We start from the raw sequence: 23,494 nt of genomic DNA, 5'->3' as shown, positions 1-23,494 counted from the left end.
AATTATCTCCCAAAGGTCCCCACCTCCAAATACCATCACATTGGGGATTAAGGCTTCCACACATAATATGGGGTGGGAGGGACACACAATCATTTAGTCTATAGCACTTAGCTTAAATATCATTCTCAAAATCTCAGAATGATACAGTCATTATGGAAAACAGTGTAGTGGTTCCTCAAAAAATTAAAAATAGAACTACCATATGATCCAGCAATCCCATTTCTGGGTATATATCCAAAAGAAATGAAAACAGGATATCTTCATTTCCATGTTCATGGCAGCATTATTCATAATAGCCAAGGTATGGAAACAGCCTATGTCTTTTGACAGATGAATGAATAAAGAAAATCTAGTGTGTGTGTGTGTATATATATGTATATATATGTACACACACGCACACACAAAATGGAATATTATGAAGCCCCTAAAAAGAAGGAAATACTGACATTTGTGACAACATAGATGAACCTGGAGGTCATTATGCTAAGGGAAATGAGCCAGTTAGAAAAAGACAAATACTGTATGGTATCATGTATATGTGGAATCTAAAAAAAAAAAAGGAAAGAAAGAAGCATCAATCTCAGAGAAACAGAGAGTAGAATGGTGATTGCCAGGGTCTAGGGGGTAGGAGAAATGAGGAGAAATGAGGCAATATAGGTCAAAGGGTACAAACTTGCCGCTGTAAGTTCTGAGGAGCTAATATACAGCATGGTGACTAGTATATATTTGAAATTTGCTTAGATTAGATCCTAAGCATTTCCATCACACACACACACACACACACACACACACACACACACGAATTAACCATGTGAAGTGATGGATATATTAAATAACTTGATTGTGATAATCATTTCACAAAGTATATCAAATCACCATGTTGTATACTTTTAATATATACAATTTTATTTGTCAATTATTCGTCAATAAATCTGGGAAAATATTTATAGCAGAGAGTTTGTCAATAGCATAAGGATGGTTGAAATAATTTTCCCTTGATGGATGAGCGGCATTCAACATACATGGCTGGTTACAAGTTTGCATAGGCCCCATTACTCTTGCACTAACTCAGCTGTCTGATACAACACCTTCAGTAGCGGAGGCTAGATTCCGGCCCCTCACCCACTCTGCATCCCTCGTTCCTGGAGGAGTATGTCTACCTAACTTCAAGGCTGATCAATTCTGCTTTCAGAATATGTTTGGGGTACACTGAAGTTTTCATGTAAGGTGTGAGTCAGTGTGGCTGGGGGCAGAGAGTGGTACTCTCCTTGGAATTACAAAAAGTGTTTTGGTGTTTGCTAACTAACTGTTTAAACATTCAAGAGAGTTGGGTTAAGTCTTGCTTTCATAGTCACATGCCACTTTGTAATTAAGTTGTAGTAATTAAGGTATCTCCCACCTGCCACTTACTATCAAAATCTTCTGATATAGGGCTTCCCTGGTGGCGCAGTGGTTGGGAGTCCGCCTGCCGATGCAGGGGACATGGGTTCATGCCCCGGTCTGGGAAGATCCCACATGCCGTGGAGCGGCTGGGCCCGTGAGCCATGGCCGCTGAGGCTGCGCGTCCGGAGCCTGTGCTCCGCAACGGGAGAGACCACAGCAGTGAGAGGCCCGCGTACTGCAAAAAAAGAAAAAAAAAATCTTCTGATATATACTAAAGAACTTGACCATTGCTGTACAGCAGAGTTGACTGAGGACAGTCAGACAGGGGACTAACGAACCATAAAGATGGACAGGATGACATCAGAGGAAGGAACTGAGAGATTCATACCAATTTCATTCCTGCCACTTTCCTTCTACTGAGCCTACCAGTGCTTCTCATTTATCTTTGAGTAATAGCATCCTCAGCATAATGACACACCCAGTAATCTTTGCCTTGCTATCTAATTTGGCTATGTGGCGATTTACATATCACAGACTGTACTATAGAAATGGGAAACATTTTGTATTCAAGATGAAGAGAGGAATCTACTTTAAAAGAATAAGAGAACCAAATAGAACAAAGTTATGAAGTGCTCCGTTGCCCTCAGGTGTGACAAATCTCGTATTTCTTAATTTTTTAAAATCAGCTTTAATAGGTTTAGCCCCCACCCAACAGAATTTGTGGGGAAAACCATCTTCAGTCATTTTAAGGAACCCTCTCTATTTGAAGAAGTGCAGGAACTCTGAAGACTACTTCTGGTCTTAGTTTTTCATGGTCATCGCTGACCTGCTCTGTGGCCCCTTGAAGGTCAGGGGATCCATTACCCACAGTCCTGAAGCCTTTTCTTGCTCTATTCCATCGGGCCTTTTGCTCAATATTCGAGATACCTATGCACGCCCACCTCTGAGAGGCCCTGCCATAACCTGGGACATTGGTGAGACATGGGAAGAGGGCCCAGGCCTCTACTGTTCATGAAGTGAAAGCTCTTCTCAAGAAGCATTTCACTCTTCCGGGAACCAACCCTCCTTAGGCTGGACCCTCTCTTTCTACATAAGATTCAGAACAATAGCTGACCTTGTCACAGGAGGAGGGGCATGGGTTGAAACTTAAAGAATGGGTATTATTTAGGTAAAAAAGAAAAAAATAAATATGCGGATGGAGAGGAGAGAATACAATTGAGGAAAGTCAGGAGAGTTATCTCTACAAATTAGGAGATAAAGATAAGGGTCTGATCAGATTATTGGATGGGTTTAAAAGCCAAGCTCAGGAATTTGGGACTCTTCCTGTAGTCAAGAAAGAGTTGTTGATACCTTCTAAGAATATGGAGAATTTTGTTTGCTTTCATTTGGTTTCATTTTAGGGAGACTTCCCTGGTCTTGTGGAAGGGAACACAGACAATACCAAATATCAAATAAACTGGAAGGCATGTACATTTGCCTTGGGATGGCATTACACGTGTGGCTGGATCCTGTCTTCAGAGAGTAGTTCCTATGGCATAGCTGTAAGGAACTTGAAAATGAGAAGAGAAAAAAAAGTTTCCGAGCTTCCCTGGTGGCGCAGTGGTTGAGAGTCCACCTGCCGATGCAGGGGACACGGATTCGTGCCCCGGTCCGGGAAGATCCCACATGCCGCCAAGCGGCTGGGCCTGTGAGCCATGGCCGCTGAACCTGCGCGTCCGGAGCCTGTGCTCCTCAACAGGAGAGGCCACAACAGTGAGAGGCCCTTGTACCGCAAAAAAAGAAAAAAAAAAAAAAAAACTTCCTTCCTGCTCCATCCCCCTGCCTTTTCTGCAAGACCCGCCTAGTTCAGGAATTCTATGGGACTAGACATTTCCTGCACCTGAGAAAAATAAACAGCACTTTGTTTTGAAAGCTTAGGCTATCCTACATTTGAATATTTTCACAATATAAATTTTCATCTTTTATTCCTAACCACGCAGCTTGTAATTCTGTGCTCATGTCCAATCAGATAATCGTGTATCTGTGCCTTTTCGATAGTCTGTTTTCCTTGCATTAGTGCTTCTAGTGATTCTGTGTATGATGAGTGTGTAGGGATTAGTGAGTGAGTGAGTGGATGAATTTGTTTTCAAGCCATTAATGCCACTCTCTTCCTAGTAAACCTGGTTCTATTGTAGTCACTGTTACAGTTACAGCTATTTTTAATGTTGGAAATGGGTCTATTCCTCACCTCTCTTAGGGCAGATAAGAAGCTGCAAATCATTGTTGCACATTCAAGACCCAGATCAAATGCTTCCTCTGTAGAATCTTTCTAAACCTTGGTCCCTTTCCTCTCCCTTGTTTACTCCCTCTAGTAATTACATGGTAATTTCCCTCTTCTACCCTTGCATGAACTTTGGTTCATTTTATGGAATTTATAACTTGTGACTCTTTTTTTTTTTTTTTTTTTTTTTTGCGGTATGCGGGCCTCTCACTGTTGTGGCCTCCCCCGTTGCGGAGCACAGGCTCCGGACGCGCAGGCTTCGGACGCGCAGGCTCAGCAGCCATGGCTCACGGGCCCAGCCGCTCCGCGGCATATGGGATCCTCCCAGACCGGGGCACGAACCCGTATCCCCTGCATCGGCAGGCGGACTCTCAACCACTTGCGCCACCAGGGAGGCCCCTGTGACTCTTTATTATGGTTTTCCAAAGTTATTTTCGTATTTTACAGCTCCTGATATAAGTATTTGTTGAGTGATCAGACCAGGTCTATCTTAGAGTGGCTGAGGGCTCTGAGGTTTCAGACCTGGTTACAAATGTGTCTCAGGTTCTTGTAACTTTTGGTTGTGTCTAATGTCAAGAAACCCATACACACATGCTTTCAGGTTAAACAACAACAACATAACGATGAAACTGATCCTTATCTTCCCTCCATCAGCAGGGGTTAGAGGGAAGATCCCTAATAGATGTTTGGTAGAATAACTGAGAAAAAGTAAGAGCCTGGCTCAGTAAGCTGAGTGTGCTCTAGGATGCTGGGTGGTTCTCTTCTGTTTAGCAAAGTGCTTTTTGAAACCTGTTGGACAGGATCAGCATGGTCAGAGAGCATCTTCCTGGTGGGTGGAGCTACCCTGGAGAGAGAGAGCAGTGTTTCCCTTTTAGGAAGCTTATTGAGTAGAATGTATGCCCAGCTGCTTCACTGCCCACTCCATGCCCGCTAAGAAATACGCTTGTTTGAAGTTCAAATCAACATGTAACATCACAACAAAATAGTTCACTGTTCAATTACAAACTTCTAATAATAGCTAGCATTTGTGCTTGGTATGTGCCAGGCATTGTTCTAAGCAGTCTACAGGTGTTAATATATTTGATCTGTACAAGACTCAACAAAGCAGGCACTGATGTTATTACTGTTTTGTACAAGAGGCAAAAGAGATACAGAAAGGTCACATGATTTGACCAAGGTCACATAGTTAATGCCAGAATTGGGATTTGTGCTCAGACATCGATTCCAGAGTCTGTGCACCACTCGACAGTTGATCCTCCTACTGCATAAACCTGGGGAAAGACAGACCCCAGGGATGTTCTGGATTTTTCCTCCACCTACAAGGTGTGTCCAGTCTTGAGATTCCCTGATTTATGTGGTCGTGTCCTCTACTAGTTTGCAAAACTAATTAAGGTGCACATCAAAAACTTCCTGGGGCTCCAATTCAAAAGGAAATACTAAAATCTCACCGGAATGAATGGGAAATATGGTGTTCATCATGTAACAGTTTCATAAATAATTTCTTACACAACCAGAAAAATGCATATTGTTGCTGCTCTCTACCTCTAACTACACGGGGCCAACAACTGGAAATTTTAAACAAGCTCCTCCCAGGTGCTCTTTATCCCCATGTAATGTCTTTGGGATACACAGGTACACTGGGTTGTGCCACCCACTCTGAAACCGGCCAGTGAGAGTTCCCTGAAGTTGGCACACATAGACATCTAAAATTCTGGAATTGGGCAGTGCTATTTGATGAGAATAAGTGCTTTATTGTATTATCTAAAGTTTGAATCTTTAAGTATGCCTCCCAAGACTTCATCTACTTTGAAACTTGCAAAAGAAAACTAAAAAGAGATCAAGAACTACAAGAAAGGAGGAACTATTTTGCCAACATGATAGCCAGAGGAAAAAGACCTTTCAAATAAATACTTGTTGAACAGTTAGCTGTAACTAGAGTCTTGTAATCTACCTTCATCCTTAATGAGTATGACTTATTAACAGTATTTAATTATGAATGATGGAAAACTGTGAACAGGAAGAATTTTCCAAATAAAAGCAAATTTTTTATTTTTTGGCTGCGTTGGGTCTTAGTTGCAGCACACGGGATCTTCGTTGTGGCATGTGGGATCTTTTGTTGCAGTGTGTGGGCTTCTCTCTAGTTGTGGCGTATGTGCTCCAGAGTGCATGGGCTCTGTAGTTTGCGGCATGTGGGCTCTCTAGTTGAGGCGCATGAGCTCGATAGTTGTAGCGTGCGGGCTTAATTGCCCTGCGGCATGTGGGATCTTAGTTCCCCGATCAGGGATCGCACCCATGTCCCCTGCATTGGAAGGAGGATTCTTTACCACTGGACCACCAGGGAAGTCCCCAAAACAAATGTCAATTATAGTTTTAATGAATGATTTTGGAATAAAGAAAATATATAATTTTATTAATAGGATATGTTTCTTTCCACTGCCACTAAATAAGTATTGAATAAACATTTAAAATATTATTTGTCTGTGCCGGGCATCTGTGTCAGGTTGTCCCTAATAGCATGTGAGCTCCTTTATCCCTGATTGTGTCTTTACATCATTGGTATTATTCAACAAGTTTTCTTGAATGTGTGCATAAATGTATTATTGAAATGGATCTGTACAACTTTGATATGTAGAGGTCCTCTGTAATTTGAATGTTTTTTTTTTTCTGCTTTTTGTATGTTCTGGATAATTGAGTTTATATACCATCTGAGCAAATACATTTTCTTAATTCCTGTTATACGTTGAGTTGTTTATCCCTAAAATTCATATGTTGAAGTCCTAACCTCTCACACCACGGAATGTGACCTTATTTAGAAGAGGGCTGTTGCAGATGTAATTAGTTAAAAAGAGGTCATATTGAAGTAGGGAGGGCCCTGAACCAGTATGACTGGTGTCCTTATAAAAAGGGGAAATTTGGACACAGCCATGTACACAAGGAGAATGCCATGTGAAGACAAAGGCAGAGATCAAGGTGATGCTTCTACAAGCCAATGAATGCTATAGATTGCTAGCAAACCACCAGAAGCTGGGGGAGAGGCATGGGACAGTTTCTTCTTCCCAGCCAACAGAAAGAAACAACCCTGCCGACACCGTGATGTTGGGCATTGAGCTTCCAGAACTGTGTGACAACACATTTCTTTTGTTTAGGTCACTGTTTATGGTACTTTGTTTCTGCAGCTCTAGCAAACTAACATGATTCCCATCCTTTAATGAAAGGAGACTAGAGTCATGTGGCTGGGATGGAATGACTCTGGGATTTTCTTATCATTTTGTCTGGATCATCATCTAATTACAGAATTACTTTTAACTGCTGTGTGCTTTAAGAATTGAAGCCAAAGGTGTTTGTTTACTTAGGAGGACTATGTGTTATTGAGGACTTCAGAAGCTGAGTGTTTATTTTCCATGTAAAACGTTGTTCCAAAAATTTCTAGTATATATATATTTTTAGGAAATGTGTGTAAGGGCTGGATGCTTTGAAGTCTTAGTAATTATATTATGATTATTTAATCTGCTAAAAGTAGAAATATTGGCTGGTAATTTGCCTTCATTTTTCTTCCTGGAAATCTAGCATTTCAAATTTTTTAGCAGCATGAATATTTTTTGGACTCTAACAGTGCAAATAATTTGCAGCTGAAATGTGTCTGTATCATGCATGGTCAAGGGTCTGGGAACCTGAGGAACAAATAGAACACCACAAACCAGTTTTTAAAAAATATCCTGAGAACACTTTGTTTTTTGAAGGTTATGGCTAATGAGCATAAATCTCACAAGAACTCCCAAGATTTCCTTCACGATTGAAAAGATAAAGCCCATCTTTCCAATTATATTATGAAAAAAATGGAAGAAAGTACAAATTAAAAGGCTTTGGTATCCCTGAAACTGTTTAGTCTGCAGTGGAGATAAACAGACACTCCTCTCATTGATGCATATTTAAAACCTCAAAATTTAGTGTTAAAAATAATAATGTTTCCATGTTTTATGGTTTTCAACTCCTAAGCACTTGTTAGAACTTGTGATAGTGTAAATTATGACTGTGATAGGTGAGTATTAATTTACTCCCCGGGGAGCATGGCATGTTCAAGATTTCCTAAAAACAGATTTTTACTGTATACCTTATATGCAATACTTATAATTTCCTTATTTTAATTTGTTGTCTGGGTATGTTCACTAGCAGGTTCAGGTCTGTCCCCACCCACTTCTATTTGCAGCCCCCGTGCCCCGCACCTTCTGGTTATTTGAGGAGACTCCCAGATATTACATCATTTCATCCATGAATATTTGTCTCTTTAAAAGATAACGAATTGCTTAAAAACATAACCACGATACCATTATCACACCTAAAGAACTGACAACAGTTCCTTAATATCAACAAATTTCCAGTGTTCAGATTTCCCTGATTGTCTCCATAATGGTTTTTTAATCTTGGTTTGTTTGAATAAATTTCCAAACAATGTTCACACATTCACTTGGTTCGCACATGTCTCTTAAGTTTCTTTTAATCTATAAACTCCCCCAATCTTTTTTTCCCTTAGCAGATTGTTGAAAAAACAAAGCAGTTTCTCGTAGAGTTTCTTGAATTTTGAATTTTGATGATTGCTTCTTTGTGATGTCATTTAACATGTATTTTTGCCGCCTGTATATCCTGAATACAGGCAATTTGATCTAGAGGTGTTTGGCTTGATAGTTTGATCTGATTTAGGTCTTTTTTTCAGGAATACATGAATAATGTCTGTTTGTTTCTCTTTTTGTGTGTGTGGTCTTAGTAATCATTGATGAGCATTGCCTAGACTCATTACTTAGGGGTTTGAAAAAAATTATGACTAACATTTCTTCATCATTTAACAGCTGGAATATTACACTTTCCATTTTATACCAAGTGTTATACTTCTAGAACTACACAAGATTCCTTGATACACCTTAGGCTTTTTGAGTGTTTATGTGATCTTAGTTGATCCTTAAAATAATCCTGAGAAGTGTTTGTGGTGAATTATCACTATCCTCATTTTACAGAGAAGTTAAATCATTTGTCTAAAGTTCAATGGCAGAGCTGGAATATTTGGAACCTGGTCTCCTGGTTCCTAGTCCATGCTCATTCAAGGCTGGCTCACTCGTGAGGCACAGAGACCATAAAGTTCCATTTGGAAAGGAAGAAATAATTCCATGGTTATAAAATGCTCAGAGTGTGCAGAGTGTACTCAACTTTGCTCATCATTCAGCACACAAGAGGATAGAATGTGTATCTTGAGAAAGCCTAAAGAATACAAGACAGGCTGATCCCAGAGTCCCTAGCTGCCTTCCTTTCTGCTGCCCTCCTGTTAGGGAATAACATCCTTTTCTTTTATGAGCTTGGCTATCAGGAGAGAATTGGATCTGGTTATCTATCATATGCACAGATAATAAAACTATGGCCCCTCTCTAAAATGCGTTAATAAGAATATTAAGTTGATCTCTCATTGTAGTTTTGATTTATATTTCCCCAATTAGTGATGTTGAGTGTCTTTTCATATACATGTTGGCCATTTGTATGTCTTCTTTGGAGAAATTTCTGTTAAGGTATTTTGCCCATTTTTAAATAAGGCTGTTGTTGTTGTTTTTTGTTTGTTTTTGCTAGTATTGAATTATAGGAAGGAGTTTTAAAATATATTTTGGATATTAACCTTTCATCAGATATATGGTTTGCAGATATTTTCTTTCATTCCACAGGTTGCCTTTTTGACTTTGTTGTTTTCTTTGCTGTGCAGAAGCTTTATAGTTTGATGTAATCCCATTTGCCTATTTTTGTTTTTGTTGTCTGTCCTTTTGTTGTCAGGTCCAACAAGTCATTGCCAAAGTCAATGTCAAGAAGTTTATTCCCAATGTTTTCTCCTAGGAATTTTGTGCATTCAGGTCTTACATTTAAGTCTTTAATCCACTTTGGGTTGTTTTTTGTGTACAGTGTAAGAAAAGGGTCCAAGTTTATTCTTTTGCATGTGGATATCCAGTTTTCTCAGCACTATTTACTGAAGAGACTATCCTTTCCCCATTGAGTATTCTTAGCACTTTTGTTAAAGATAGGTTTGCTTCATATGTATGGGTTTATTTCTGGGCTCCCTATTCTGTTCCTTTGGTCTATGTCTGTTTTGATGCCAGTACCATACTATTTTGATTATTGTAGCTTTGTAAAAAAATGATGTATGGTATACTTAAAATTTTTCTAAGAGGGTAGATCTTATGTTAGGATCTTGATAGATAGATAATAAATGAATAAGGTGGGAGGAAACTTATGGAGGTGATGGATATGCTTATGGCATTGATTATGGTGATGTTTCATGGATGTATATATATTTATAAATACCTAGAATTATCTACATTAAATATGTATAGCTTTTTGTAATATGCCATAATATTTCAATAAAGTGGTTTAGAAAAAGTATATTGATCCAGCATGTGTACTACAAATACTTATAGCACAAATTATGTTTGGTGGTGAGAGATAAAGGAAGGAGGACATGAAGGAAATCTTAGATAATTTATATATATATATAAAAATATATTTTTCTCCTTTTTTTCACTTTCTTTTTATTGATGTATAGTGGATGTACAATATCATATAATAAGTTACAGGTGTACAATATAGTGATTTACAGTTTTTGTTTTTGTCAATCCCAAACTTCCTGCTTTATCTCTTTGAGGATATTACTTTTCTTTTATATTCTGAACCCAGTGATTCAGATAGTTCTAATTCATGTGTACATATTGCTTGGCTCATTGTCTTTCTTTAGTAATTCTTGGGGGTCTCATTATTTAGGCTTCTGAATGAGTGTGTGTAATTATGCTTTATAATTTTGTAGAGCTGGAGTAATAAATACCAAACTGTAAGCAATTTGTTTAAAGAAAAAAAGATTCCTTACAATTCCTCTTTAACTGTATAAGAAGCATTCACTAGGGCTTCCCTGGTGGCGCAGTGGTTGAGAGTCCGTCTGCCAATGCGGGGGGCATGGGTTCATGCCCCGGTCCGGGAGGATCCCACATGCCGCGGTGCAACTAAGCCCGTGTGCCACAACTACTGAGCCTGTGCTCTGGAGCCTGCACGCCACAACTACTGAGCCCATGAGCCACAACTAGAGAAAGCCCTCATGCAGCAACAAAGACCCAATGCAACCGAAAATAAATATATATATTAAAAAAAGAAGCATTCACTAGGTTAAACTGTCTGAAGAAAAGCTTGGTAGACATCAATTCAAATTGCTTTTCCTCTCAGAACTCTTGTTTTATGAGGAATTTTTCATTTTTACTCCTCCTTATGGGTAGGTTGAATCCCTAAAGTGATTTGGATATAGTAGTACTCACAGAATACAAACAAGAGAGTCAAAAGAAAAGGTCTTTTTAAGTAACAAGTGCTACATGTAGCTTAATTTCATTAATTACATTTTCAATCTCCTTTTTTCTCTCTTCTCCTCTTGGGACCCCTATAATGTGAACGTCGGTACGCTTGATGTTAGCCTAAAAATCCCTTAAGCTATTCTCATTTTTTAAATTTGTTTTTCTTTTTGCTCTTCTGATTGGGTGGTTTCCATTACTCTATCTTCCAGATCTCTTATGTGCTGTTCTGTATCACCTAGTCTACTGTTTATTTTTCTGTAGTGTGTTTTTCATTTCAGTTTTTGTATTTTTCAGTTCTGACAGGTTCTTTTTTATTTTCTAGCTCCTAGTTAAAATTTTCACTGTGTTCATCTGTTTTTTTCCCTAATTCAGTTAGCATTCTTATTACTAATGATTTGAATTCTTTACCTGGTAAATTGTTTACTTCTGTTTCATTTGTTGTTTTCTTTCATGGGTTTTCTCTTGCTCTTTCAATTGAGGCAAATTCCTCCATCTTCTCATTTTGCTTAACTTTCTCTCTCTCAATGATATTAGGTGCAACAGTTACCTTTGATGGTCTTAAAGGGGTGTCCTTAGGTGAGAACATCCTTATACAGTGTGTGTGTGCCCAGGGTCTTTGGTGGGAGAGCTGGATTTGGTGTGAACACAAGTCACATGTTTCCTCAGGATGTGCTGGCAGCTATCACTTTGGTAGGAGGTGGGGCTGGAGAAGGAGTGGCTAGGGCCAGATCCAGGTGTGAGTGGGTCTTCCCCTTGGTTAGTGGCTGTCACCACTCTATAGAGGCAGGGGCATGTCCCATGTTGCCGGAGCAGAAGCCCTGAGGGTTGGCCTCAGCTGGCTCAGTTCCCTTTAAGTGTGTGCTCTTTCCCCTCCCAGCTTCAGCACCCTTGCCACAGAGGGGAGCCGTGCTGGAGCAAGAGGGGCTGGCGGGGTGTTTGGTGAAGGTCAGCATGTGAACCGTGTTGGTCTGGCTGCCGTTAGAGATCCAGACTGCCTCTGATGTGCTACCTGTGCCATCGCCAGTAATGGCTGCCCCCTCCCTGATCAGATGCCACTTAGGGTCAGTTTATGAGGGGAGCATGTTAAAGAAAATAATACAGCAAGGAGGTATAGTCAGCATTTATATAGATGCTTTAACAATATAGCCTCAAAATATACAAAGTAACAATGGCATAATGGTGGGGATAAATAGATATATCAACATATGTTGCAAGAGATTTTAACATGCTCCCCTCATAAATTGACAAATAAATCAGACAAACACAAACTAGAGACATAGTAGAACTGAGTAATGTAATAAAAAATCTTGAACTATTTTATATACATAGATGTATGTATGTATGTATGTGTGTGTTTGTGTCTATGTGTGTCTCTGTGATTATACTGGGCACCTGGATCATCCAGGACAATATCCCCATGTCAAGATTGTTAAGTTAATCACATCTGCAAAGCCCCTTTTGCCATATGTACTGGGTTGAATTGTGTCTCCCAAAAGATACACACATACACAGACACACATAAGCACACAAAACACAACTCAACACTGAAGCAACTGAGAATACAAATGATCACACAGATTATTTACAAAATGTTCTCTCATGGAAAATTTACTAGACCATAAAGGAAGCCTCAATAATTTTCAGGGAATCAATATCATGTGGGCTACATTCACTGACCATAATTGATTGACATTAGAAATTTTAACAAAGGAAATAAGTGTGGTTTACATAATCTTAAATGTCAGGTTTTATATTAATAAACAATCATGGGGCTAAAAAGGGGATCATGAAGGGGATTATGAAGTTTTACAACTCAAACAACAAGCCTCATATGTCATATTTGCTAAGGTATGGTTAACACAGTCCTTTGACAGAAATGTATAGTTTCAAGTAAATTTAGCTGGACACAGAGAGTTTGAAAATGATTAAGCTAAACATTCAATTCAGGAAGTTGAAAATGTAACAGAGAAGATCCAAAAAAATAAACAGAAAGAAACAAGGAAGGAGGAATTAATAACAATAAAAGAGAAATTAATAAAATAAAGAATTAAAAACAATAAAAATATCAACAAAACTAAAAGTCTGAGCAAGGAAAAGAAAAAACAAAGTGAAAACAGAAACATGCAATGAAAAACAATAATAACTACAAATATAACATATTTTAAATCAAAAGCAATGTTATGAACAACTATATAAGAATTTACTTGATAACTTATAAGAAGTCATTAACTATTTGGAAAAATATAAAGCGTCCAAATTAGAAGAATTGGATAGGTCGATAAGCAGTAGAGACGTTAAAATGGTGGCAAAAGACCTCCCTCCCACCGAAACTTTGTAGCCCCCATCTGTTTCAAGGGAATTTCTACTAAATTTTCAAGGAAAAACTCTTACAAATTTTATTCCAGAAAAGAAGCACTGTCAGCTTATTTGATGAGATTGGTGCAATCTTGATTCCAATATCAGATAATGGCAATAAAAGAAAATTATAAACCAATTTCACTTGTTAATGCATGTTTCAATATTATAAATTAAATATTAGCCAATCAAACATTTGATTATTAAACAATAATTCATTATTCAGATCAGGTTTATCCCAGTAATCCCAGATCTCAACATAAGAAAATATAACCAGAGAATTTACCATATTAACAGACAATAAAGAAAAAGGAAATAATATGACTTTTTAAATTGATGCAGAAAAAGTATTTGATAAATGTAAACACCTATTTGTTAGATAAATTAAATAGTGTGCATAGAAATATGTTAAAAGCTAGAGGGGCTATACTAGAACTATATGTTCTAGGATCTAGGACAAGCTTAGAGTTTTGTTAATGGCTTGGTCCCATCACTTAATTCACTGTACTTTTATTGAAGTTGCTCTTCCATCCCCAGAAGACCATTAAGGAGGACAGCAAGAATTTTGCTGAAGCATAAAATGACTGGGCAGAAAATAGTCAAAGCAGGGGATGAGTTTTAGCTGCAGCTTTTCAAATAGCCTAGGGCAGAGTGGGATGAGAACTAGGAAAATCAATACGAAAATGTTTATAAGCCAAGACATAGACCATTAGTTGCCTGGACAAGTTTACTCATTCATTCCCTAAACAGTAAACCCCTATAACTTAACTTCTGCTCTTATAAAAATAGTGGAACTTCTGGAGAAAAGATAAAACTATTTCAGTAGGAAAAAGATCCTACTTCTCAGCCACAATCCCAGTTAACACTTTGGTCTATGGCCAAGTATATATACCGTGGAAGAGAAAAAAATAATCCATAACTATAATGGACTACCAGTCTGTTTTGTTAACCAAAGACTTAACATGACTTAATATGGCTTTGAACTTTCTGAGTTCAGCAGGTGTTTAAAGAAGAATTTTTCTCTCATGAGGTTTTCAGAGCCCCCTATCACATGTTTAGGAGCTTCTCATCACATGTTTAGGAGCTTCTTCCTTGTAGTTCTCTTGTGGTAAGTGATGCACTCTCCTCTTACTCTCTCCTCAGTTGCTAGCAATCTAGCAGGCCGTATATGCAAGTGGGTTCTGTTGGATAGGACATAATATAAACCTCCACAAGGTCTCTCTTTTGTCATGACCCATATCTGGTGCACTGGAATCCTTGATGTACCCTTGGACTTGATAAGCTGTACAGTGGAGGTAGACCCCACAGTCCTTGGGTTCATTCATCAACAGCTAATCACCTTACCTTTAGCTCTTTATATTTGTCAGGTGGGAGTCAGATTCCAGTCTGCTGGGTTTCCCATACTGCATACATACTAAGCTCTTTCAGTAGTACCTGTGAAGGTCTTCTAACTAGCTTTCAGATGAGAATGAGCACAGCAAACCTCTCCATTAGGGGCAATTTATTAACAGAGTTCTTACCTGAGAAATCATCTTCAAGAATTTTCTTCCCATTGAAAGAATCAAGCATTTAATCACCTTCTCCTATATGAACTATACCTCAGGGCAGTCAAACAGTTCATGAGGGTATTTCTCTCTATAAAATTTTCATAGCCAATAGATAAGAAGGAATAATAGTATGCAAATATCACCTTTTTGTGAACCCTCAGTGATATAGATGATCTAGGAACTGATCAACTACAGCTGTTACCCCCACAAAAAGAGAAACTACTAAACGTTATACGCTTCTTGATAGAAGTATATACCACCATCTCTAAAGTATTCTTGCCAAAATTTTTCCTTGAAACAGATCAAGCCTCTAGATTTAACTAGCAGCTTACAGGAATTACAGGGGACAGACAAACATGTTAAAAGACACCGTGGGGAAGCAGTCATTAAAATCCAGAGTGTGGAAAGCTTTATTGTATAAGTGATCTTATTTTTTTTAAATAAATAAATTTCAAAGGGGGAAATGTGGGCATGGAAAAATCTTAAGAAATTTAAGAAACACGGTCAAATGCAATGTATGATTCTTATTTGAGTCCTGATTTAAACTAAACACTTTTAAAATGTACAAGACAGTCATGGACATTTGAATACCGACTGCTTATTTGACAATTATTAAGGAATTATGGTTCATATTTTATTTTATTTTATTTTATTTTTTTGCAGTACGCGGGCCTCTCACTGTTGTGGCCTCTCCTGTTGCGGAGCACAGCCTCCGGACGCGCAGGCTCAGCGGCCATGGCTCACGGGCCCAGCCGCTCTGCGGCATGTGGGATCTTCCCAGACCGGGGCACAAACCCGTGTCCCCTGCATTGGCAGGCGGACCCTCAACCACTGCACCACCAGGGAAGCCCTAGTGTTAATTTAAGTGCTGGTCACCATGCTTTGTCAAAATATTGGAAGCTCCCTTTGATGGAAGATGAGTTTTGAAAACAGTAGATCTATGGAAGTTGAACAATGGATTTTGATGATATATTCTTTTCTTAATGGTGATAGGAGCTCTTTTTAAAATAATTTAATTTTATAACCTAGATTATAAATTTCTAGTCTTGAAGGCCTAGGAGAAACAGAGTTAAAAGAATACACTTGTTCTGTGTTCTCAAGAGAAGGATTGAACCCACCAAGTTTCCTAGTGTTATGATTACAATTAAGATTTAAATTCTCTGTGGTGTTTTTTATTTTGTTTTTTCCTCAATTTAGTGTTTTTGAATCCATAATATTATATATTATTTCTAGAAGTATTTCCCTCTAGAGTACAGTGCTGATTTGTGACTTTGTTTTATGATATGTTTTTTTAAATTGGACTTTTGTGGAAAATCATCTGAATGATAATTTATTATAAGCAGAATAAATTTTATGGCAAATGAAAATTATTTCAAAAGTCATTTCTTCTTCTTGTAGGTGGCCTCTGTTTCAGTTTTCTTGGCCCATACAAAACAACTAATGTGAAAGATAGGCTCTCTGTGATTGCATGCTTCCTGCCTTTAGAGTAATGAAGATTTTGGAAAGACATCATCAAAGCAGAAATAGAAAGCTTGTTGCCTCTTTTGAATTAACAATATTTTATTATATTTATCATAAACTCTAGTTTCTTAACTCAAGTAATATGAAATGCATACAGAGTTTGTGTTATCTACAGATTTAAATTTAATCATTTGGTTTCAAGTTTCAGATTTGATGGAATCTATCAAGTTTTACAAGGCATGTCTAGCAGAGCACAGTTTTATAAGATTCACAAGTGTCTTAGCTGGAGTTTCTACAAGGAGAGTATGGGATAGGAATTCTTGTTCCAGTGGTTTTTTGTTTGTTTGTTTGTTTAGGAAAGCACTTTCAGGTGAAGGAAATTGAGGAAAATAGGATAGGACAGGAAAAAAAAACAAAAACAAAAAACTGAGCCAGAATATGGATCTGATTCCACAGGAAACCATGGAGGACAAATTGTACAACCAAGTCATTTCCTCCTGATGAGAGTCAGTCAGGGCAGTGGTCTTCCCTTGGGAGGGGTGGGCGGTCATAGCCTCCCAGGTGAGGCTGCTCCTGTTTGTGTGAGGGCAAGTCACTAGAAATGGGAGTAGCTGTGAGCTGTTATCAACCAATGCTCACAGTAGCTGGGGAAAAGGGGGACGCCCCTCTTTACATGACGTGGATGGGTACCAACAACATCCTTTACAGTTTACTCTTCGAACTCAGATACACATACATTCAGGCACAGCCTCTCGAGAATTCTGATTGGAAAACCTTACAAGAAGGTTACTGGGATAAAATCCAGCTGCTGCTGCTGCAGTTTGTCCTGAGGCCATGTGTAATATTCATTACCTCCTGCCTCCACTACCAGTTCTAAATTCCTCTCCCCACTATGAGCATTTCTGCCAACGTGTGGTTTGCCTTGTGGGGGCGACCCAGGCCCCATCCTTAATTTGTGAGTTGTGAGCCTCTTTGTCACTCTGTCTTGATCAGGTCATGGTTGCTATACTTTCCCATTTACAGTAACGACTGGGAATGAAAGTCACCTGGCTATCCAGAGTGAGTCCTTAGTGATGCTGGATGGGAAGTGTGGCCAGGAAAGGAAAGGCAAAGCCCTATCTGGAATACAGGGTCAAGCATGGGTAGCATGGAACATTTGCCCTTTCCAGAGTGTAAGAGTCTGGGTTGTCTCACTGAAAGATTGTTCCATATTGGGGGCACACTGTAGTTCTCTGCTACTGGCAAGTTAGACGTTCAGCAGTGGCAATAGCTAGACTAGAATTGGTGAGAAGGATTGCAGGCCCAAGTGAAGGTCCATTTCTTCCACCATGGCCATTCTAGTTCATAGCTGTACTATTCAATTGCCAGAGAAGCTAAAGACTGAGGCTGGGTGACTGAGTCATCCTGTCCACTTGAGTGCTGGATGCCTCTTCTGAAGTCTGTTCTCCTAGCAGACATTAACATGTGATACAAAGGTCCTCCTTTGTCTTCCTTGAACAGTTTTTTAGATGTATTGTTTTCTTAGTGGTTGCTTTAGGTATTACAATGAACATGTGTAACTGCAATAACAATCTACTGAAAAAATACTTTACTACTTCAAGTGGAGTATAGGAACCTTATTTCCATTTAAATCCCTTAACTCTCCCCATTTAAAAATTTAATTCCCTTACACACGTCAAGCACCCCCTGGGGTGGTGTTATAGTTGCTGCTTCAACCACCAGACATGATTAAAAACCCATGAGAAGAAGGATAGTCTATTATATTTACCCCCTCCCTGCTTCTTTTTTTTTTTTTAACCTACTGCATTGTTATTTCTACCTTTCTGAAGTCATTTTCTTTCTGTTTGAAGGATTTCTTTAAGGCATTCTTTAAGGGTAAGTCTACTGGGAACAGATTCTCTTAGTTTCCCTTCATCTGAGAATGTCTTTTTTGCCCTTCATACCTGAAGGATATTTTTGTGAAGTATAGAATTGAGGGCTGACAGTTTGTTTTCTTTCAACACTTGAAAAATATGCTAAATTTAATATAATATAAACCAATATTTCTAGGGCTAAAGTTTCTAAAGTTTAATTATATCATTGCCACCTAAGTAGCCTGTTTTGATTGGAAAAAGAAAAGGGAGGGTATAATTTCACTCTTGTTATATTATTAGAAATATTTCTTTTTGACTGAGGGAAAATATACATGAAAGCTTTTTTTTTTTTTTTTTTTTTTTTGGCCTGCTTTCTAAGTAGTTGCTTCTTTCTTTTTCTTATGAAGCATGCAGAAAGAAGCAGCATCTGTTCTGAGAGCAAAGAAGATGAAAACATAAATTAAAAATTCAGTTCCAGTGAGCTGCCTTCTGTATCTGAGTCAGAGAGAAGAGAGCCAGTTACACAAAAAATCATCTGTGGGGAAGCATAAGGAGTTTGGAATCAGCCACATCTGCCTTTGAATCCTCTCTGCCATTTACTAGGTGCATCATCTTGGTGAGTCATTTAACCTCTCTTGGTCTTAGTTCCTTGACTAAAATTGAAATAATAACACTTACTCTTTGGGTCATTGTAGGATTAAGACAGATGAGATGTATAGACCTCTAGGCTGTGATAGGTTCTCAGTAAAATTCTTTCAGTTGTCTTCCTCTTTCCTTCTTTAATATTGAGGAAATTTAAGGTTAAGGAAAGACCACCAGAAAAGGTGTTTGACTTCCTCTTGGGAAACATGGTGAACTGGCAAAGTTAATATTTCATGGGAAAGGTATTATTTGAATTATTTATTTCTTTAAAAGTTGTGATGTTAAATTATCATCTTTGAAATTTATAGAGTTACTATTATTTTAATTTCTTTGGTTATTTTTATAAAGGTAAGTGTAACTGGATTTTATCAGTATGCATATTATCAGGGGAGAAAAATCATGAAGTAACTTGAACAGGGAAAATTTAATATAAAGAATCACTAACTCTAATAAGAGATTGGAGCAATGCCTCTTTCACTGGTGAGAAGTAAAGAGAACTATAAAGAATACAGTATAACGGGTATAAGGAGCAGTCCTTATCCATAGGGCTGAGAAGATCACCCAAGGAAGAGTTCCCACTCATGCCCCCCTCTCCACACTCCAGGATTGAGATCTGGAACCTACTGCAGAAGGCACAGTCCTCGCTGGATGTCAGAAAAGTCCCTGTGATGCTACCCTGGGAGAGTTTGTTGGAAATCTGCTCTCAGGAAGCTGCCTTTCTCTAGTGCTCCAGGGAAAGTTGTTGGTGAGGTGGTATCTCACCTGAAGCAATGCTACAAAACTGCCCAAAGGTGGTATCACTCTTCTCCTCACCACTCTGCAGGAACCTGGCTCTGGAGAAGCTGGGCACACCGTAGGAACCTGGTGCTGGAAGCTGCCTGAGCTGTAGGACCTGGGTACTAGGCATGTGCTGCAGAAGTCTGCACAGAAGTGAGCACATGAGAAGCAGGAGGCAGAACCCTTTCCCCCTGTAATGTCCCTCCAGCAATCTCTACTGATAAAGTGTGACATGGTACAGTTGACAGTGGAAAATATTTAAAGGGCCCATTTTCACAGAGCAGGGAAATAGAAAGAATTTGGACCTGAGAGGCAGTAATTTATGACAGGCATATAAGGGGTAAAGAATTCATGATTGGAAATCTCTGTTAGGACTTGATAGAAGTGATTGTCTTAAACTTATACAATGTATTGGCTTAATTATTCAAACCCTGATATCAGTGTATCAGTGCCTCCTGGTGATAGCATATTGAAATTGCATTTCAAATCTTTGTGCCTATCAGAAGTAGCTTTTGTAATAGAAATTTTAGAACAGGCTATAAGATTGTAGCAAACATTTCTCTACATCCATAGTTCCTAAATTACAAATTACACTTTAAAAAACTTTCTAGTTAGAGGAACTTATCCTGCATAAGAGATATTATATAAATTTGAATGTGGTTTGATTTGATCCTGAAAGATTTATTTAAGTACCAGGGTCAGGAATTCAAATGCTAGCTAATCCAACTGCTCAGGTAATCCAGATTAAGACCCTTACAATGGGCCAGTACCAAAAAGATGTCCAGGTTGGTTTCTGACTTGCAAAAGGGGTTAGATACATGGTTGTAGAGTAAGTTCCTAATTCTAGTAACTGTGAGTGGCTGCTGAGCACGTGAAAGGGTCAGCAGGACTGATGGGTATTACTAACAGGCTATTAAAAGAAAATGCAGTGTAAAATTTTTTCACTTCAATTTGTATAAGTATAGATTTTTATGCATATTTAATTTATATTTACTTTCTCCATGATATTTGGAATTTTTGACAACACATTTCTTTTGTAAATTCTCCTCTCCTTTGTTTCACATGACCCTATTTACTTTCCTTTTCTAGGCTCTTTTCTTTTGGAACATCATCTTAAGTGTCAGTATTCCTTAGAGTTCCATACTTGATGCCCTGTCTCATTCTATATATTCTTTCCAGGGTAGCAGTTTAACATCACACTTAAAAATAGAGAACTTCAACTTAGAGAAATCTTGGCTATTAGCTCTGCCACTTTCTGCTTTGTGATCTTGGGCAACTTAATATCTTCAGTCTCAATTTCTTCATCTGTAAAAATGAACTACCCTCTCTTACCTTTCAGAATTGTTGAGATTTTGAAATGAGAAATTATGTAAAGCCCTTACATTAGTGCTTGACTCATAGAAGATGGTGAATAAATAGTACTTATGATTATCTATTTTGTCAATTTCAAATAATATGCTTATGATTCTAGATCTTCAACTATTGCTTCTCTATTGGACCCCAAATCTCTATATGTACAAACTATTTCAGTGGCTTTAGTGCCAATTTGTGGTCTGTTGTAAGTCAGTGATGAGGATTATGTTGGAAAAAGAGGAACTGAAAAAAATAAGGACATTTTGGGACTTCCCTGGTGGTCCAGTGGTTAAGGATCCACTTTCCAGTGCAGGGGATGCAGTTCTATCACTGGTCAGGAAACTAAGATCCCACATGCCACAGGGCAACTAAGCCTGCACGCCACAGCTACTGAACCTGTGCACTCTGGAGCCTGTGCGCCACGACTAGAGAGAAGCCTGCGCGCTGCAACCAGAGAAGCCTATGCACCGCAACTAGAGAGGCCCGTGTGCCACAATGAAGATCCTGTGTGCCGCAGCTAAGACCCGTCTCAGCCAAATAAATTAATTAATCAATTTAAAAGAAGGACATTTCAGTGCAGTTTTAAAATGAAGTCAAGTTTACTTAATTTAATAAATTGCCTTTTATATTAAGATTCACTCAGTTGTTGGTGTTGAAATATCCTATTATAAAAATGAAATATTGATACCAGTGGATAGATTTTTTAAAAAACATATCCTGACTTAGCAAAATGAAAAATTGGCAGTCTTAAGTTGGTCCGTCATGTTTATTTGGAAATTTTACTGGTATGTGAAATCTGGAAGCTTAGGAACCTCTGATCTGTTGGACAGTTTTACATGAATAAACCATAAGCTCCTCAGACTCAACCCTGTGAAAAGTATATTTGTTGCTTCCTTCTTCCCTAAACACAAAACTCATTTTTAGTATATATCATAAAGTATGTCATAACTGTCCATCCCAGTTGGTTGTCAGAATATGTGAGTTATCCTCAAACCCCCTGTGGAGCTGTTACCCTTACATTCAATTGATCACCAAATCCTTTAGACTCTCTCTTGAAATTTTTTGATTCATACCCAATGCCACTGTTGTAATTTTTTGTTGGAATTATTTTCTTTCTACCTCCAGACTCTCTTCATTTTAATTCATTCTATCCTAAGCTGCCAGAATGATCTTTTACTTCCTTGCCTAAAATCCCCCAAAGTCTTCCTATCTCCTTTGGGGTTAAACTTTCATATAGCCAAAAATTCCCTCCCTTCCCATCTGCTCCTTCTCCCTCACATGGATCCCTCACTGAGCCTGCCATAATTAGCTGCTTGCTTCCCTGTTGCCTTGCATTCTTTGCACATCCAGTTCCAACTGCTGGTAAATATCCTCTCTCCTCATCTAGAAAGTTCCACTTAGTCCTTCAAGATTCAGTGCGAGTTTCTACCATCCTAAGCCTTCCCAACCACCCCCATCTGAGTCTTGCAGCTCTTTTCTTTGTCCCCAAATCTTTGTTATAGCACTCTACCACAATGGGATGCAATTTTGGGGGTACATAACTAGGTTTTATTCCCATCTGTGAGAAACTGATGGTGGTAATCACTCCTTCCACCTCAGGACTTAATACAAACCCTGATACGTTATAGGTGCTCGACAACTACTAGCTGCATGACTGTAAGCTTAACATCATCCAGTTAATGATTCTGATAGACCATCTTTCTGTTCCTGAGAACTCTGCAGATCAAAGTGTTAAGAGAAAAATGATAGAAGGCCATAGTCATTGTATTTCTATTATAAAGTCGTTATTCAGGAAATCAAGACAGATGTATAAAAACTGTGTTTAATGTATTGGCACTTTTTTTCTACTATTTATTTTCGTTATTGAATAAAAGTGTGTGGCTGAGGTATGAGTGGGAGATGGGCAAAGGGAATAGGATGCATATTATTTAGCATGGCTACACATTCCTAGGCTCCTGCTCTGCTCTGCAACCAGGATTTGTTTGTAAATATGAAATGTGCCCTCTCTTTTTAGGTACTTAGGTATGTCTTCTATGCTGTGTGTAGTGATAACCAGCAGTATAAATTTAAAAAAAGATTATCAAGTAAGATCATCTCATCAAACAGCTTGTCTTCTTGAGGAAAATTCCTAAAATCTTAATAGTCATCCATTATTTTCTTAAATGATGATCCTTCTTGTGAATTACAACTCAAAATTCAGAGAGGACCCAGAGCGGTATCCATTGCTCATCCATAACTATGCCTTTCACCTCAGTCATGCCATCAAGAAGGGCATATCAGAGAAAATAAACTCCCTTACCCACTCGGAGAGGGCAGTTGAGCTTGATGAAATGCTTCTATTATTTAAGCCTGATCAAAAGCTTAACTTTCTTGGGCCTCCCTGGTGGCGCGGTGGTTGAGAGTCCGCCTGCCGATGCAGGGGATACGGGTTCGTGCCCCGATCTGGGAGGATCCCATATGCCGCGGAGCGGCTGGGCCCGTGAGCCATGGCCGCTGGGCCTG

At 38.7% G+C, this 23,494-nt stretch overlaps 1 protein-coding gene across 4 annotated transcripts in view; it reads left to right on the top strand.

The window, feature by feature from the left end:
* GRXCR1 (glutaredoxin and cysteine rich domain containing 1) overlaps nt 1-23,494 on the top strand; it is a 349,214-nt gene that overhangs the window by 60,089 nt on the left and 265,631 nt on the right. For all 4 annotated transcript variants that reach the window (XR_009533590.1, XR_009533588.1, XR_009533591.1 and 1 more), the window contains one exon: nt 18,628-18,836. The gene's annotated coding sequence lies outside the window, so the exon portion shown is untranslated. The remainder of the gene's footprint in view (nt 1-18,627; nt 18,837-23,494) is intronic.

This window comes from Mesoplodon densirostris, chromosome 1 (genome assembly GCF_025265405.1).
Source record: "Mesoplodon densirostris isolate mMesDen1 chromosome 1, mMesDen1 primary haplotype, whole genome shotgun sequence".
NCBI classification, from domain to species: Eukaryota; Metazoa; Chordata; class Mammalia; order Artiodactyla; family Ziphiidae; genus Mesoplodon; species Mesoplodon densirostris.
Note: the sequence above shows the minus strand (reverse complement) of the source record. Positions and strands in the feature narration are given on the sequence as shown.